Genomic DNA, 20,237 nt, shown 5'->3' with positions numbered 1-20,237 from the left:
TATAAGACGCGCTAAATATGCTATATATTTCCCTTATAAAATATATATATTATATATACATTTATATACACAAAATATATATATATATATATATATATATATATATATATATTCTTGTGTCTCGGAAAATGTCAAATGATAAATTATGCCAACATTGCACAATAGAGAACTTGTCGCTGGAAAATTCTTCAAAGTGTTTATTAAGGAATGTACAGCATTCACGAAATATTTTATATAAATTTTTTATGGATCAAATATAAGTCGAAATTATTTTTTATATTTAGTTAATTATTTAATTATTCTGCATCATTATTTTTTTAAAAACATTATTAAATTTATATAAAAATTGCAGGAAATTATACCATGTGATTGCCTTGTAAGAGCAATGGGATGCAGTACATTTTTTTATATTTTTGGTCATAATTAATAAATTATCATTTATAGCTAAAATGTGTATTTAGGAAATTTGTTGCTGATAAAATTATCTACAAAATTTTCTCATACAAAAATATTGTATGGATTTTAGTTCTAATATAAAATTGCATTTAAAAATCAAATATAACAAAGACAATTTGTTATGTGTATTAGTAAATGTTAAGAATAAATTAACTCTCAGAGCAATATTGAGACAACAACACCACATAACAGCAACTAAACAACTGTATTTGCAAAAGTAGAGGAAACTGGGGTTAAATAGACTACATTAGATAATAATAATGATTTGTGCTTAAGAAAAAATTGATTTTGTACGAATTTGTTGGAGAAAATGCACCGAAAGTACATATATTTCACAATTGAGGTAATTGTGATGAAAATTTTCTACAAACTTAAATAATTATTTTATAACCATAAAATTTTTACACAATATTCTTCAATATGTTTATCATGACATACAATACTAAATTTTATGTGTCCTCTAACAAAATTTTAAGTTATTAATAACTTTATTGCAACGATGCTATTTCTTAACACTTCTGCCAAAGAAAATGCATTTTGACAATTTGCTGCGGTATTTTTCAATTTTTTTTTAATTTTTTTTGTTAAATAATGATTAAATGTATCATTTCCGAAAGTGGTTTATTTTATCCCAGTGTTCTCTATAAATGGAGAAGAAAGGAAAGACCGTTTTGCCAAAGTCACTATGCGAAACGCCAATTCAAGAACAATGAACCCTTCGGCTATATACACGAGGCGCTGGAAAACATTTTGTAAATAAAATATCTGATAAAATTTTTGAAAAAAATATATACAGAGTCAAAGACAAATGTTTGAGGTATCTTGTATAAAAATTGTGTAAGTTTTGGATAAATATTTTATAAACACTGGACCGTCAAAATGAACAAGTACATATTGCATATGTGGTTAATAAGGGCTTTGGTAACGATTTAGAACACAATTTTTTTAAAAAAATTGTAACAAGTTTTAGGAAAAATAAGTATATACTGTCCAAGATAAAAGTTTGAGATATCATGTGTAAAAATTGGGTGAGTTTTGGATAAATATTTTACAAACACTGGGCCGTCAAAATGAACAAGTATATATAATATTTGGTATGTGGTTAATTAGGGCTTTGGTAACGCTTGAGAAAACTATTTTTTAAAAAATTATAAAATAGATTTTAATAAAAATAATTATATACTGTCTAAGTTAAAGGTATGAGGTATCATGTGTAAAAATTGTGTAAATTTTGGATAAATATTTTAGAAACACTGGCCCGTCAAAATACACAACTGCATATTGCATATGTGATTAACAAGGGTTTTGGTAACGCTTAAGAATTTTTTTTTTTTAATTTTGAAACAAGTTTTAGGAAAAATAATTATTAATTGTCTAAGACAAAGGTTTGAGGTATCGTGTGTAAAAATTGGGTGAGTTTTGGATAAATATTTTAGAAACACTGGACCGCCAAAATGAACAAGTACATATTGCATATGTAATTAATTAGGGCTTTGGTAACTCTTTACAAAAATATTTTTAAAAAAATTATAAAACAAGTTTTAGGATAAATAATTATATACAGTCTAAAACAAAGGTGTGAGGTATCATGTGTAAAAATTGTGTAAATTTAGGATAAATATTTTGGAAATACTGGACCGTCAAACTTGATCATCAAAAAAATTATATATTGGTTAAAAATACTTTTTTTGGGTCAGTTTTTACAAAATGTTTCAACTAAATACTATCTTTTTATTTTACAATTTTTTTAAAAATATTTCTACCAATGTATATATTTTTGAAAACCAATTATCCTGTATTTTTATTTATTTTATGCAAATTTTTCAAAATTATACGTTTGTTTTCAAAAGGCGAAATGAAAGGATAATTGTTTACTTTCCAGAAGATACAATTATTTATATTATACAACTGGAAAATTATTGTTTATGTATTGAATATTATTTTTAAATTATATACAATTGTAAGATATTTAAAATAATTGTGGATTTGGAATAAAATTTTTCTTGTGAATTATTTATAAAGAGAAAAGTGAGCGTATAGATAATAAAAAGTTTGTAAAGTTCATAGAGCAATATTTTGTAGGAAAACCCATCAATTTTAGTAAGTATTTTCACAAAATATGTATCATATCTCTTTATATTAAATTTTGAAAACAAAGTGTGAAATAAAAATTTAGTTTTTTCATAAACTGCGTTCATGCATCATATTGTCAATTTCAGGACTTTTGATCAAAAACATGTTAAAATCTAAATATTTTGTTAGAAAACCTAAAAATTTTATCATTTCATACCATAGTATACACATTAAACTATCATATATCAAAATTTCATAATTATAGTACAAATCTATCAAATAGAAAAAAATAATGAAATGCATTTCCTCAATCATTATTTCCTCTACAAATCCAAACCCAATAATTACCTCGTCATATGTGTGATGAGAATTTAAATGGCCTAAGGCTCTTAAAAGACTTATTAGAATATTCTATTTTCCATTTAGAAAAAATCTTGCATAATACATAGAAGAGAAATATTATACATCCAACAAAATTTAAAAAAAAAACAGAAAAAATGAAATATTTTTAGGGAATTTGTTGAAAAATTGTGGGAAATTTAAGATCATAATTATTTTGTTAAAATTGAATAGAAAAAATAAAATATTTTTTTTGAATGTATAAGAGTACAAAATAACACAAGTTTTATGTTATTTTTTTATTAAATATATGTTGAATTTTTTAGTTTTAAAGAAAAATATATAAATAAATATTTGTATACAAATTTAATTTTATATTTTTACCATTTTTAATAATAATAAAATCCAAATTCGATTTAATTTAATTTATGGTTTCTTTATTTTTTTAATTAATGAACTAATTTTCTTTATTTATGATTTAATATTTTTTATTTATAATTATAGTTCTTTTAATGAAGAAGTTTTTATTTTAATTGGAAAGAAACTAAAACGTAAAGAAAGAATTAAATGAGAACTTTTCAAGTACTTTACTTAATGCCACTTTTAATTAAAAACGACTAATTATAAAATAACATCAGGAATTAAATAGTCTTTTAGTTTAAAAGACAATTTGCAACTCCTTGAAGTTTATATATATATATATATATATATATATATATATAATTTTTTTTGCAAATGATGAGATTTTTTCTATTAAATGTTTAAAATTTGATAAATTTGTTCGAAATTGGATATTTTTGTTTAAAATTTTTGTTTAAAGTTTAAAGTTTGTTTGAAAATTAAAATCTTTGTTTAAAATTTTAGAATCTTTGTTTAAAATTCGAAAAGTTTGTTAAAAATATCATTTGTTTAAAACGATTGTTAAAATCACTGCATTTATTTAGAATTTAAAAAGTGTGTTTGTTTATTATTTAGAATTTATATTCCAAATTTATTATCTTCGTTTAGAATATAAAAATATAATTTAAAATATAAAATATTTGTTTAAAACTTCAAAGTTCGCAAGTTTATAGTTCTCTATAGAATTGTATATTTTGACATGTAAATTTCTTTTTTAAGGATTTCGTAATTTCAAAACTATATATCCAATTGCAATGAAATATTTAGCAAATTTATAGGAAATTAAATAATCTAAAATTGTGTCTAACATTATAAGACCGTACAGCAACTCGATATACTTTAAAATTAATATTGAAAATACAACCACAAATCTAAGTTATCCTTACTCGTCATATATGCATTTAATTCTTATATCTCTTGTAACTTTCAAACTGTTTGTCCAAAATAAACAAAATATTTGGCAAATTTGTACAAAATTAATTTATCTACAATATTGTCTAACATCATAAAACTCTAACAAACTCGGTATACTTTAAAATCGCTATTTAAAATACAACACCTACTACTAACTTATTGGTACATCATTAGACATCTAAGCACCTTCTTCTTGTATCTCTTGTAACTTTTAAACCATTCGTCCAAAATAAACAAAATATTTGGCAAATATATATAAAAATCAATAATCTATAAGGTTGTCTAACATCACAAAACCCTACAGCAACTCGGTATACTTTAAAATTGCTATCTGAAATACAACAACCAATACTAACTTATAGGTACATTATCAGACTTCTGAGCACTTACATATTACACCTCGTGTAACTTCTGAAATATTTATCCGAAATGAATGAAATATTCGGCAAATTTATAGAAAATTAAATAATTCACAATATTGTCTAACATCCCAAAACCCTACAGCAACTCGGTGTACTTTGAAATCGCAACAAAAAATTGTAATAATGGTAAAAAACATTTCAAGCGTTTTTCACCATTATTACCCTCAGTGTACGTGTTTTTCCAGCACTTTCACGTTAATTACTCTCCATATTTCTTTACAAATATATATAATAATAATTGCAGTCGTTGCCTCTGGTTGGTGATAATAAATCAAAACTTTTGTTATAATTATGGTATGAATTAAAACATGCAATTAGTTTTAATGAGAGCAATTAACACGAGGATTTTATTCGAGAAGTCAATTTCTTCTTCCTTGACTTTTATGTCTGGGAAAGATCTTAAAAGATCTCTTCTGAGATCTTTTCGAAAGCCTTTTGAATATTCATGAAGAAGCCCCCCCATTCATTCATTGCTACTGGAAGTAATAAATACATTTGTTAAAGTTACATAGTAAACATGAAAAAAAATTATTGAAATTTCTTGTAATATTTTAAAGTAATAATGTAAAAATTTATAAATATATATTTAATTTTATTATTATACTAAAATTAATCTATAAGATAATGATTCAATAAGAATTTGTAGTAAAGAATTGTAAGAATGGCATCTGGCCTTATGATGTATATCAAAAGCCAATAAATAAAAAAAAAGTTGACTCTGATTAATAGTGCTTATTTAATTACGATTTTAAAGTATACCGAGTTGCTGTAGAGTGTTATGATGTTAGAAAATATTATAAACTATTCAATTTTATACATATTTGCAGAATATTTTATTTATTTTGAACAAATTGTTTTAAAGTTACAATCGATATAATAAATATATGCACCAACGAGTAGGCGCTAATTAAATTATGACATTTTTATCGAGTCAAAATTAAAAATAGATTTCAATTGAGATTTTGAAGTATACCGAGTTGTTATAAGGATTTGCCATGTTAGACAATATTGTAAATTAATTAATTTTCTATAAATTTGCCAAATATTTTATTTTAGATAAATAATTCAAGAGTTACACGAGGTGTAAGATGTATGTACTTAGATGTCCGATGTAGTAGTAGTTGTTGTATTTTTAGATTGCGATTTTAAAGTATACCAAATTGCTGTAGGGTATAATAATGTCTGACAATATTATAGATTATTTAATTTTGTGCAAATTTGCTAAATATTTCATTCATTTCGGATAAATATTTCAGAAGTTACGAAACATGAAAGTTGTTAGTGCTTAGATGTCTGACAATGTTCTTAGAAGTTAGTAATAGTAGTCGTATTTTAGATTGCAATTTTGAAGTATACTGAGTTGCTGTATGGTGTAATAGCATTAGACAATATTTTAGATTATTTAATTTTGAATAAATTTGCCGAATATTGTATTCATTTTGGACAAATATTTCAAAAGTTAGAAGATATGTAAGATGCTCAGAAGTCTGATGATGTACCAATAAGTTAGTATTGGTTGTTGTATTTTAGATAGCGATTTTAAGGTACACCGAGTTGCTGTAGAGCCTTATGACGTTAGAAAATATTTCAGATTACTGAATTTCCTATAAATTTGCCAAATATTTCATTTATATTAGACCAATTATTTAATAGTTATAAAACATACAACAAACAATTGCATAAATGACATGAGGCTCGACTTATAACCTTACTTTCTGTTGCTATTTTAAAGTAGATAGGGTTACTATAGAGTTATATAATATTAGAAAATGTTTTTTATAATTTAATTTTATGCAAACTTGTCGAATATTTTATATGATTTCAAACAGTAGTTTGAAAGTTACAAAATATACAAGATCTATGCGCATATTCTTAAAATGAGTTGCAATTAGATTAGTAGGTCTATTTTCAACTGTGATTTTAAAGTATACCGAGGTGATGTAGAGACTTATTATGTTAGACAATATTGTAGATTGTTTAATTTTAAACAAATTTGCAGAATATTTCATTCAGATTACACAAATATTTCAAAAGTTACAAGAGATGTAAAAGAAGCAAGTGCTCAGATATCTGATGATGTACCAATCTTGGTTGTTAGTATTTTAGATTGCAATTTTAAAGTATACCGAGTTGATGTAGAGCATTATGATGTTAGACAATACTGTAGATTATTTAATTTTGAATAAATTTGCCAATATTTTATTAATATTAGACCAATTGTTTAAAAGTTACAAGAGATAAACAAATGCACATAAGGTTTGATTATATTAGTTGTAGGCACTATTTTCAAACATGATTTTAAAGTATACCGAGTTTCTGTAGAGTATTATTATATTAGACAATATAGTAGATAATTTAATTTTAAACAAATTTGCAGAATACTGCATTTATTTTAGACTTTTAGTTCAAAAGTTACAAAGTACAAAATTAATACGAGCTACAAAATTAATTTAGAGCATTTCTGCCTTAATTTTATTAACAGTCTGATAACAAAACGAGTCAAACAGCAAATCTATTTTCCTCAAACAAATTTGTAAGTAAAATACTATTTTATACAAAGTTTCCCGCAAATTTCCTTGAGATAAACCGCGTGTAAAGATTTTAATGCCCTCATTTGGTTTCGGAAAAGCCCTTTAGGAAAATCTTCAACCAGAACTTTAAGTAGATATATATATATATATATACTCAAGTCGTATAAGTAAGATACATTATTCTCCATATTATCAAATAAGTTTGATTAAAATCTTAAGCCAGCAATCCATTGCAAAGACCATGCAAAATGCTTTGGAAGCAAATTATTTTCCGAGACGAATTTTAGTAAGAGAGCTAGTAAAAAAATAGATACATTAAAAATAAATTTTGCTCGCTAAAAATTCAGTAAATTGCAAAGAAAAATATGAAAATTTTACCTTAATTTGGGAACAAAAATAGTGTGAGTTTTTTTGTAAAGAATTTGGGCTCATTTTTTTGGTTTTTGTCAAATAACTCATAAATGTTATATGAAAGTACCTTTTTAAGTTAGATAGGGTGAAACTAGATACAATTTACTACGTTTCTATGTAAACACTTTTATACACTCCGATATAAAAGTTTGAATAAAACGACTTTAAATTCGCTTTTTCATTCAAATATCTTTCAAATATTATCAGTGCAATTAGTATTATTCAAGACAATTTTTATTACTTCCCATATTACAATCTTATACTATCTTTTCCCAAATTGTGTCTCTGATTTCCATCTCTATTATTTCTCTAAGTGTTCAAATAAAATATTCCAATTTAAGTACGAAGAGAGCTTTTTGAGAGAAAAGCTTGAGAAATTATTTTCGAATCCGTTCCGAAATCCTTCGTTTCATTTATAATTGAGTCATTTGCACAATGAGTTCTTGTTAAATGGTTTTTAGTCGGAGGGTTGATGGACTTTGAAAAATATTTAAAAATAGTAGTAATGGTCATAGAAAGCTGTAATTTGAGAAATTATTCTTACATGTGTTCACTTTGATTTAAATGATAATAATTGTATAATTTTTATTTTAAACGGAATATTTGATGATTTTGTAAGACGTGTACGCGATTAGTTCAATGGCAATTGATTTAGTCGGCGCGTTGATGACAAAAGTTTGAAAAATATTTAAAATATTTCTGATCGTAGTATAAGCTGTAATTTAAGTATGTTAATCTCCAATGTATCTATTATGACTTTAAATACTAAAATTGCTGAATTTTTAGTTCAATAGAAGATATTTATATTTTATGGGTCTATTGCGCGATGAGCCTAATGTTGGTTTAGTCGGTGCGCTGATGAAAAGTTTGAAAAATATTTAAAAATAGTTCTGATGACATTAAAAATTGTAATTTGAGCATGTTAATCTCCAATGTATCTATTATGACTGTAAATACTAAAATTGCTGAATTTTTACGTTTATTAGAAGATATTTATACTTTTATGGTACCAATGCGCGATGAGCTTAATGTTGGTTTTAGTCAGTGCTTGATGACAAAAGTTTGAAAATATTTAAAAATATTCTGATGACAATAAAAAATTGTAATTTGAGTATGTTAATCTCAAATGTATCTATTATTGTTGTAAATACTAAAATGCTGAATTTTTTAGTTTAATATAAGATATTTATTTTGTATTTTATGGCACCAATGCGCTTTGAGCTTAATGTTGGTTTTAGTCAGTGCGTTGATGACAAAAGTTTGAAAATTATTTAAAATAGTTCTGATGACAATAGAAAACTGCAATTTGAGTATGTAATCTTCAAAGTATCTATTATGACTGCAAATACTAAAATTGCTGAATTTTTAAAGTTTAATAGGAGATTTTATATTTTTATGGTACCAATGCGCGATAAGCTTAATATTAGTTTTAGTCGGCGAGTTGATGACAAAAGTTTGAAAAATATTTAAAAATAGTTCTGATGACAGTAAAAAATTGTAATTTGAGTATGTTAATCTCCAGTGTATCTATTATGACAGCAAATACTAAAATTGCTGAATTTCAAGTTTAATAGAAGATATTTAGATTTTAATGGTACCAATGCGCAATGAGCTAAATGTTGGTTTTAGTCTGAGCATTGAGACAAAAGTTGAAAAATATTTAAAAATATTTCTGATAATAATAGAAAGCTGTAACTTGAGTATGTTAATTTCCAATGTACCTATTATGACTGTAATACTAAAATTGCTGAATTTTCAAGTTTAATGGAAAATATTTGAATTTTTATGGGTTAGTGTGCGATGAGTTTAATATTAGTTTTAGACAGAGCGTCGATGACAAAAGTTTGAAAAATATTTAAAAATAGTTTTAATTGCTATATAAAGATGGAATTGAGTATGTTAGTCTTAAATATATCTACTATGATAGCAAATAATAAAATTTGAGAATTTTTATTTTTTTACTTACCAGTTCGTCCAAGTTGTTAGAATCGTCATACCATCGCGTCCCTTGTCTCACCCTTTTACACCTGAAACAAAAGTCCTGCATTTATTATTGCATCTCTTGTAACTTCTGAACTATAAATGTGATGAAATAAAATATTAGACAAATTTGTTTAAAATTCAATAATCTATAATATTTTCTAACACTATAATGACCTACAGCAACTCGGTATACCCAAAATCGCAGTCAAAACCAAACAAAAATGATAACTCCTCACCATGAATTTCATGTAACTTTCACCTTTTATACGGTTAGTACGGAACCTTTTCAATATTTTATGATGTATATTATTAGATCTAAGGTTAACCTATCGTTTCCATCGATTTCTGACGTCATTTTCTTAATAAGTTTCGTTATTTTCGATATTTTCCTGACGGCAGAAAAGTCTGATGTCGTCTCGTCTTGTGACAACGTTTAATAATTCAGAGGCGATAATGATGCTCGAATATCGATTTTAGGAATAATTGAATCAGGTGTAAAATTGTAGATTTATTCACACGATTAGAAATAGACTTGGGTAAGAAGAATTATTAAAAAATAAATTATAAAAAGTTTATAGTTTATTTGTATTTTTTAATCTTTTTAATTTAGGCCACCGAGTCAAGTTTAAATATTTACAAAGATATGGTTAAACATAAAACACCTTTTGTATGTTATCTCTATTTGCTCGAGAGAGAATAAAAATATTTTTCTTCGTGCATTATTTATTTAATTAGCAAATTGCTAAGAAAATCCTTCAGAAAGTTATTCAAATTAATTTCGGATCAATTTAAGATATCCTGAATAGATTGTAAATATTTGTAATTTTTTTTTAAACACAATGTATGTATATATATTATAAATATATATATATATATATATTATATATATATATATATATATTATATATATATATATATATATATATATCCATATATTATCTTCCCAACGTCAGCAAAAAAAAATGCTCCAGAGCGAATGTCAGATCAAATACCTTTCAAAACCGCACGGCCGGACTAAAAGGTCGATAACCCGTTCAAATAACTAAATTAACTATAATAATATATACAGACCTTTAAAAAAAAGTCTAAACTATCGTATTGACACATTTAAAAACCCGCCATACCATGCGATTTAATAATATAGATATAATTAAAACTGGTTTGGACGACGTAGAAACAGATTTGTGAATGTTGATGTTTGGGGTAATATAACTTTAGAAATATTTGGAATTTGTAAATAGTTTGTTGGGGGGTTTGTTGATAATTTTGTAAGCTATATTTTTTGTTTTAACACTTTTTTTGTACAGGCATTGTTTAGGAGATATTCAAGTCCAACCACAAAATGCAACAAAAATTTCGACCGAGTCAGTTACCATATAAAGACACAAACTCAAAAATCGTCTTTATCCCATACAACCTTGATATTACATTGATGCTAACTATTCCAATTAGTGGTTTTTGGCGAATAAATCGTAAATGATACAAAATACGTAAAAACTGTTAAAGACTAAATTAAAGCTTATTTAATGAGCTACAATATTTACTTATATAGTTTTTTATTATCTTTAATAATTTCAAAGATATAAAAGCAGAAACTCAAAAATTCTGTACAACCTCTAACAACCAAGCAATAATTTGTTTAAAATTAACAAATAATTTAAATTTATTTAAAAATATCAAATAAAATAACAAAATAAAAAAATATACCTACCAAAAAAAATTACTTACTACATTTTAAAATAAATTTTTACTAACATTTTTCTTACCAAAAAAAATTATAAACTATTTTTCATAATTATAAAATAAGTGCAAAAAAAATCATATTTAAATTAAAAATACTTAATGAATTTATAAATTAATTAATTAATAGTTTCTCACAGTATTTTTCAAACAATTATCACTAAGAATTTATCATTTGACACTGGAATTCATTAATATTTAATAACATTAAAAAATTTAATGTTTTAAAATTATTACAAGTGTTTATATTAATTGTTTAAAATTGATAATCGACTCAAGAAATTCTTGTTATGAGAAAATAATCTTTAAATTGAATGTTTAAAAATTCTTTTATCGTGTAATTGTTTAAAGAATTCAATGATAATATTACATTATTGAAATTGTTAGAAATTTGTTTAAAAAAATATATTTGAACGACTGCATTCCCAAAATTTATGCCATGAGAAAAATGATTTCAGAAAGTTTATATTTTTTTGAGGTGCTAATTGTTTAAATAATTTATCAAAAATATTTTTAATTTAAAACTAAGATGACAAAAATTATAAAAATTATAAAAAATGCAATATCTATTTTAAATTTTTCAAAACAAATTTCTAAAACCTCTTTGTCCAATTTGTGTGACCAATTATAATTATAAATCGTTTACCATAAAATATACAAATTTGAGTATCAATTTGCATAATTTATTTAATTTTACATAATACTAATTTGTTTTAATACAAAAACACACTTTTTTATGCATTTTAAATCTGTTTTAATCAAATTTCAAAACACATGTGTTGATAAAATCATTATTCATATGTTTTCATGTTCGTGGGCGTACTTGTTTGAATGAAAATGGTTTTAGATAAATGTCAAGAGCATATATTAAATTTTATAATGAGTTTAATATTATTAGAATGTTGGTTTTAAATAGTGAAAATATTTGCACACTGTCTGATATAATAGTTTTGAATAAAACGACTTTGAATTCGAAATTTCATTCTTTAGTAGCAATAAATAGAAAATTCGGGTCATTTTTTTGGTTTTTGTCAAATAACTTTATATGAAAGCACCCTTTTTAAGTTATATAGGATGAAACTAGATAAAATTTACTTTGATTTCATGCACACTATATGTATGCAATTATGTATATATAGTATGTATGTAGACAACAAAACAGTTTTCTGGTACTTTACTCATGTAATTAATACCCCGAGGGAAATCTAACTTTAACCACAGCAACATGGACGATAAAGTCCTGATAAATTTATTAATAAGAACACATACACACACACACATATACATATATATTATATATATATATATATTATATATATATATCGATTATTATTTTCCTTCCAATTACAAGTTTGTCATCGACTTTATTATTAGTTTCTCGATAAGGAAATCAATCAATCACATTATTATTATTATTAATTGTTATCGAACAGTCAAAACAATATGTTTACACAGAAAACCAGAATTCATTATATGAAATTAATATACAGAAGTTTGTTTCTGTTTGTTCTTCTAGTAAAGAAACTATGAGAAAATTATATGGGAAATAATAATGTTCCGATTCAAAAATTCACTGTGGCTAAAATACTTAATTTTAGAATTATGTTATTTATATATATGATACTTTAGAGTGTCTTCTAAATTTAAAAAATACTTATTCGCAACTAAATATTTTTTTTATATTTTTTTTAACCAAAAGTTCCCAAAATTATATGGGGAATAATAATGTTCCGATTCAAAAATTCACTGTGGCCAAAATATGTATTTTAGAATTATGTTATTTATATATATGATACTTTAGAGTGTCTTCTAAATTTAAAAATATTTATTCGCAACTAAATATTTTTTGTATTTTTTTATCAAAAGTTCCCAAAATTATATGGGGAATAATAATGTTCCGCTTGAAAATTCACTGTGGCCAATAGTAATTTAGAATTATGTTATTTATATATATGATACTTTAGAGTGTCTACTAAATTTAAAAAATACTTATTCGCGACTAAATATTTTTTTTGTATTTTTTTTATCCAAAAGTTCCCAAAATTATATGGGGAATAATAATGTTCCGATATAAAAATTCACTGTGGCCAAAATATGTATTTTAAAAGTCTGTTATTTACATATATGATACTTTAGAGTGTCTTCTAAATTTAAAAAATATTTATTCGGAACTAAATATTTTTTTTATTTTTTTTATCCAAAAGTTCCCAAAATTATATGGGGAATAATAATGTTCCGATTTAAAAATTCACTGTGGCCAAAATATGTAATTCAGAATTATGTTATTTGTGTAAATGATTCTTTAGAGTGTCTTCTAAATTCAAAAATACTTATTTGCAACTAAATATTTTTTTAATATTTTTTTTAACCAAAAGTTCCCACGAGAAACGCATTTTTTGAATAACTGAATGCATTCTTCCCACCAAGACATGAAGTAGAGATGTCCGAAATTTATATCGAAAATAAATAAATAAATAAATATATATATATATATATATATATATATATATAATTAAAACAAGTGAATAGTATTCTTAATTATCCAATATTTTTTTAGAAATTAGAATAATTAAATTTTGAATTATATTTGCATTTATTCGTTTAATTTTTTCAATACAGTGATTTTTTTTATATTTATTTTTAATAAGCCACGTTTCTCTAATGTAGTTACTTCAAGAAATCACCTATAATTTTATTTTAAGATAAAATATATGTTGTTTTATATTTTTAATATTTAAATAAGTATATTAGGTATGTAGTATAGTTTTGACACAAAAAAAAACAAACTTGGATTTAAACAAGATTTTAAAAAATTGTTAAACCCAAAATATAAGTTCTACAAGTCTATAATTTGTTTATAATAAATTTATTATATTGTATCAAATTTTAAAAATACTATACAATATATATTTTTATAATTGGAATTATGAATGATTTATTGAAGCTTGTATTGTAAAGTTCATCAAATCAGAAAGTAATTTAAAAAAAAAATTATAATTACAAAATTAAATTTTGTAGAAGGCTGTAATTTTTATATGTTGTATTTAATATATTGCTTTAATTTATAAAAATATTATATACTACATATTTTATTTCTAATTAAAATTATAGACAATTTTGTAAAGCAATAACTTGCTTCATTTAATTTTCTACACATGAAAGTTTATAGATATTTTAGAAAAAATATTTTGGATAAACTATATTTTGTAGAATGTTGTAATTTGAATATGTGATATCTGATATATTACTTTAAATGCTAAAAATACCAACAAGTAATTTTTAGCCTCCAAAGTATTTTCAAAAAATCACCAAATCATGCAAGTACTTTGTTCATACAAAATTTGTTGTAAAAAACACTATACCGATACCATAAGTTATCAAAGCCTAATATTTAAATAAGTGGTACCTAAAACATCACTCTAAATGGTAAAAATACCATAAAGCACTTTTTAGCCTCCAAAGTATTTTTAAAAAATCACCAAAACCATAAAGTACTTTGTTCATACAAAATTTGTTGCAGGTGCATGTAACCTTAAAAAAAATCACTATACCGATACCAAAAGTTATTAAAGCCTGTAATTTGAATATGTGGTACCTAAAACATCACTCTAAATGGTGAAAATACCATAAAGCACTTTTTGGTCTACAAAGTATTTTTCAAAAATCACCAAAACCATGAAGTACTTTGTTCATGCAAAATTTGTTTTAGGTGCATGTAACCTTAAAAAAATCACTATACCGATACCATAATTTATTAAAGCTTGTAATTTAAATATGTGGTACCTAAAACATCACTCTAAATGGTAAAAATACCATAAAGCATTTTTTGGTCTACAAAGTTTTTTCAAAAAATCACCAAATCATGCAAGTACTTTGTTCATACAAAATTTGTTTTTGGTGCATGTAACTTTTGAAAAAATCACTGTACCGATGCTATAAATAATTAAAGCCTGTAATTTGAATATGTGGTGCCTAAAACATCACTCTAAATGGTAAAAATACCACAAGGCACTTTTTGGTCTTCAAAGTGTTTTTAAAAAATTACCAAAACAATGAAGTACTTTGTTCATACAAAATTTGTTACCGGTGTATGAAACCTGAAAAAGATCACTATACCGATACCATAAGTTATTAAAGCTTGTAATTCAAATATGTGGTACCTAAAACATCACTTTAAATGGTAAAAATACCTTAAGGCACTTTTTAGCCTCCAAAGTATTTTCAAAAATCACCAAAACAATGAAGTACTTTGTTCAGACAAAATTCCTTTTCGATCCATGTAACTTTAAAAAAAAATCACTATACCATTACCGTAACTAACCAAATGCTCTACTTACCATATCGACTACCCAAAATCTACCTCTAACCTCTATTTCGATCCAAATTCCTCTTTTAACCCCACTAAACAAGAAGAACCAGTTTGCCTTGACTACAAAGATTTTCGATGCTGAGGAATCTCGCAACTGTTGTTGATGATGATGCTGTTGCTGCACCACAACAATAACAGAAATACGAATAATAACACTTATACTTGTAAGATTTTATTGAAATAAGATAATGTTAAAATAAGAGAGGGAATAAGACAGGAATAAGAGAGGAATTTGTAGGTAATTGTTACTGAATTTGATGAAGAATGGGGTAATAGTTTGTGGGGGTTTGGTGATTTTTTAAAAATATTTCTGGGGTGAAAATGTGGGTTTTGGTATTTTTGGAATTTAAAGTAATGTTGTAGGTACCACTTGTGCAAATAACAGGCTTTAATAACTTATGGTATCGGTATAGTGAATTTTTTTAAGGTCGCATGCACCGGGAACAAATTTTGTATGAACAAGTACTTGATTGTTTGGTGATTTTTTGAAAATATTTTGTAGGTCAAAAGTGCCTTATGATATTTTTAACATTTAAAATAATGTTTTAGATACCACATATTCAAATTACAAGCTTTAGTAACTTATGGTATCAGTATAGTGATTTTTTTAAGGTTACATGCACAAAAAACAAATTTTGTATGAACAAAGTACTTAATTCTTTGAGTGATTTTTAAAAAATACTTTTAAGGCTTAAAAGTGCCTAATGATATTTTCAGCATTTAGAGTGAAGTTTTAGGTACCATATATTTAAATTACAGCATTTAATAACTTATGGTATCGGTATAGTGATTTTTTTCAAGTTTCATGCACCGGGACCAAATTTTGTATGAACAAAATACTTAATGGTTTTGGTGATTTTTTATAAATACTTTGGAGCCTGAAAAGTGCTTTTTGGTATTTTTAGCATTTAAAGTGATATTTTAGGTACCACATATTTAAATTACAAGCTTTAATAACTTATGGTATCGGTATAGTGATTTTTGTAAAGTTACATGCACCGGAAACAAATTTTGTATGAACTACTTACTTGAAGGTTTTGGTAATTTTCTTAAAATACTTTGGAAGCTAAAATATTGTTTCTGGTATTTTTTAAATTTAAACTAATTCTTTGGGTACCACATATTCAAAATACAGCATCAAATTATTATTATTATTATTTTAGTGATTTTTGAAATTTGACATGTACCAAAAAATACTTTACATGAACAAAATATTCAATTGTTTTGGTGATTTTTTAAAAATACTGCGGACGCTAAAAAGTTCTTTATGGTATTTTTAGCATTTAAAGTAATACATTAGATATCACATATTCAAATTACAACCTTTAATAACTTACAATATCGGTATAGTAATTTTTTTTAAATTGTACTTGACCTAAAAAACATTTTTCATGACAAAAACAAATCGAACGTCAAATCGTCTCTAAATACAGATATTTATAAATATAAAGTTATAAAGAATTTTTTAAATTTAAACAAATGTTTTTTATGTTATATATACAAATTACATCCTTATTTAACATTCGATAAAATCATTTTTTAAAAATTGTAAACAAATAAACTGAAAAACTGTTGAGGTATTTATATTAAAAAAGTACTCATAAGTTCATATTAAAATAAAATATATTTTTCTATTTTTTTGTATTAAGAAGAAAATATAAGATAACATATATATATATATATATATATATATTTTAAACCTATTATACATAATTCTAAATTTATTTAAAATAAAATTAATACTGCTTACCAAATTTTATATATTCCAGCAAAATCCAAAATTGTGAATTAAATCCAGATTTGTATCCAAAAACACTACACAAACCACATTTGTTATTAATTTAATAACAATTAAAATTCACACACTATAATTAAATAACTTTTATAAAAAATTGCTAAATTTTCTTGCAAGATCAATACATTTTTTACACACAACTTTATAAGTTTTATATTTATAAAATTTATTTAAAACACTTTTTCACACACAATTTTATAATTAATTATTATGAACTTGATTAATTGAACCTGAAATATAAAAAAATTAACAAAAATTATATTTTTTATAAATGTAACTTGTCAAACTTGTCACTAATAATTTTTATACTCAATTTACTAATTATAAATATATAAAAATACATAAAAAAAATTTAAATAATTACAATTGTAATATATATGTAAATAAAATTTTCAGAAATTAAAAAAAAATCGTAGTAATTGCTGTAATTAATTTTTATGATTTTTATAATTATAATATGCTTTAAATATTTATTATTCTTAACATATTTTTTGTTAGTATCAAATTACATGACCTCATTTCCTATTTTTTGTTTAAATAATTTAAAAAAAAAGCACTAACGTCAAATTAATAAATGTTTAGTATTAAATTTAAACAAATAGTATGTCTAAAAACTATATTTGAGGTTTTGAGCACGTTTTTCATTAATAATTTATATAAAATTAACTATTAAAATTTTTATTATTTAAATAAAGGTGTGCACTAATTTGGGCTCCCATTCCCTTTGAAAATTCAAATATTTTTCAAAATATTTATGATTATAAATAGTTTTTATAAAACTAAAATAAATTTTAGCAAATACAAAATAATTCCGAATATTAGTTTAAAAAATAAACAACAATCAAAGATAGTCAGACCAAAATTGAACAAAATTCGTAGAAAGTTGCCACTACTTTGGTTAAAGAAAATATTTAATTTTGAGAAAAATTTAACACAAATCTAAAATTACAAAATTGCTTTATATATTCTGTAATAAATTTCAACAAAAATTATATAAATTTTTGAATTTTTAGCCAAAAAACTTCGCAGAAACACCACAAAATTAAAAAAAAACGAATTTACTACTCCAGGGTTAATTTATGTAAATTTGGTAATAAAAATTTGGGTTTTGAACAAAATTTCAACACAAATCTGTAAATTTGAAGTTTTTCTATCATTTCTGTTACAAATTTGAAGCAAATTTTAACAAAAACAAAAAAACTCCGTTACAATTTACAATAAAGCACTTGAACAATACAAACTTTCTGGTCAAGAGCAAACAACTCCGGTGAACTTTAAACAAATTTGTTAAAGAAATTTAACAATTTCTAACAAATTTTAACACAAATCTATAATTGCATAATTGCTTTGTATATTCTGTACAACATTACAACAAAAACGATATAAATTTTTGGGTTTTAGCCAAAAAACATCGCGGAAACCCAACAAAATAGTAAAAAACTAATTTACTGCTCCAGGGTTAATTTGTGTAAATTTGTTAAAAAAATTACGCTTTTAAACAAAATTTTGACACAAATCTAAAATTACATATTCGCTTTAAATATTCTGTAATAAATAACAACGAAAACTACATATTTTTTTGTGTTTTTAGCCAAAAAACATCGCAGAAACCCAACAAATTGGTAAAAAACTAATTTAATACTTCGGGGTTAAAATGTTGAATATTTACGCTTTTTGGACAAAATTTTAACACAAACTGTAATTTGTATATCGTTTTGTCTATGGTATTATTAATTACAACAAAAACTACATATTTTTTCAATTTTTTAGCCAAAAAACATCGCAGAAACATAACAAAATTTAAAAAAAATATATTTACACATCGAGGGTTAATTCGTTATAAAAAATTATATATTTTAAACAAAATTTTAACACAAATCTGTAATCTTAAAATTGTTTCAGCATTTCTGTTACAAATTTTAAGCAAATTTTAACAAAAACAAAAAAAAATCCGTTACAATTTACAATAAAGCACTAAAACAATACAAAATTTCTGGTCAAGAGCAAACACAACCCGCGTGAACTTTATATAAGTTTGTTAAAGAAATTTTAGAATTTTGCACAAATTTTAACACAAATCTTGAACATCACAATCAATCAATGAACTTTATTAAAAATTTTAACAAAAACACACAAAGTTCAATTTATATTCAACCAAAACAAAAACAAACCACTAAAACCACTACTAACCACAAACAGGCAACTTTTGAACCACTTTTAACCTTCGCACATACTTCAACCACTGGCACATAATTTAACCATCTATTCTTAACCAATTTTAACCAATTTCCATCGATTTTTATTTATTTTTAACCAAAATAATCCTTTGAAATCGACTTTTGTACGATCCGGCGACGGTTACGATCCGGCCGACGTGTGTTATTAACCTGTTACATGAGAATGAGCGGCGACCAATGCGCATTCTCGGACACAAATGCAAAAGGTAACACCATACCACTACATTGCAGGTGGTACAGGGATGGTAAACCTTGGTAAAGAATGGTGAAAGATCAAGGATTCTGTTGGTGTAAAGTTTTTTGTTGTGAGTTATGTGGTTTGGGTGTAATTGGCCAGGGAAGTAGGACTTAGTTAACAGTTGGTTTAGATTTTTGTTTACGTTTTTGTAGTTTGCGAGAAAAGTATTCTGTGTACTTGATTGAAGTGTACTACAAAATTGTAGCTCATAAAATTTACAATAAGTTTGTGGTATACCAAAAATTGTCAAAAAATTTCTTAATGTCTAAATTTAATCCAATCAATCAATGCTTGAATTTTTGTGTACTGAGATATATGGGTGTGTGCAA

General features: G+C 24.3%; 1 protein-coding gene across 1 annotated transcript in view; it reads right to left on the bottom strand.

Annotated features, from left to right (window-relative positions):
* Positions 1–9,564, bottom strand: part of LOC113389003 (apoptosis-stimulating of p53 protein 1) — a 217,786-nt gene extending 208,222 nt beyond the window's left edge. The window contains exon 1 of the mRNA XM_026626033.1: positions 9,513–9,564. The gene's annotated coding sequence lies outside the window, so the exon portion shown is untranslated. The remainder of the gene's footprint in view (positions 1–9,512) is intronic.
* Positions 9,565–20,237: the final 10,673 nt, after the last annotated feature.

This window comes from Ctenocephalides felis, unplaced genomic scaffold (assembly GCF_003426905.1).
Source record: "Ctenocephalides felis isolate EL2017-DRISC unplaced genomic scaffold, ASM342690v1 CF-g0.4_SCAFFOLD_03573, whole genome shotgun sequence".
Lineage (NCBI taxonomy): Eukaryota > Metazoa > Arthropoda > Insecta > Siphonaptera > Pulicidae > Ctenocephalides > Ctenocephalides felis.
This window is presented reverse-complemented; position numbering and strand designations above follow the sequence as displayed.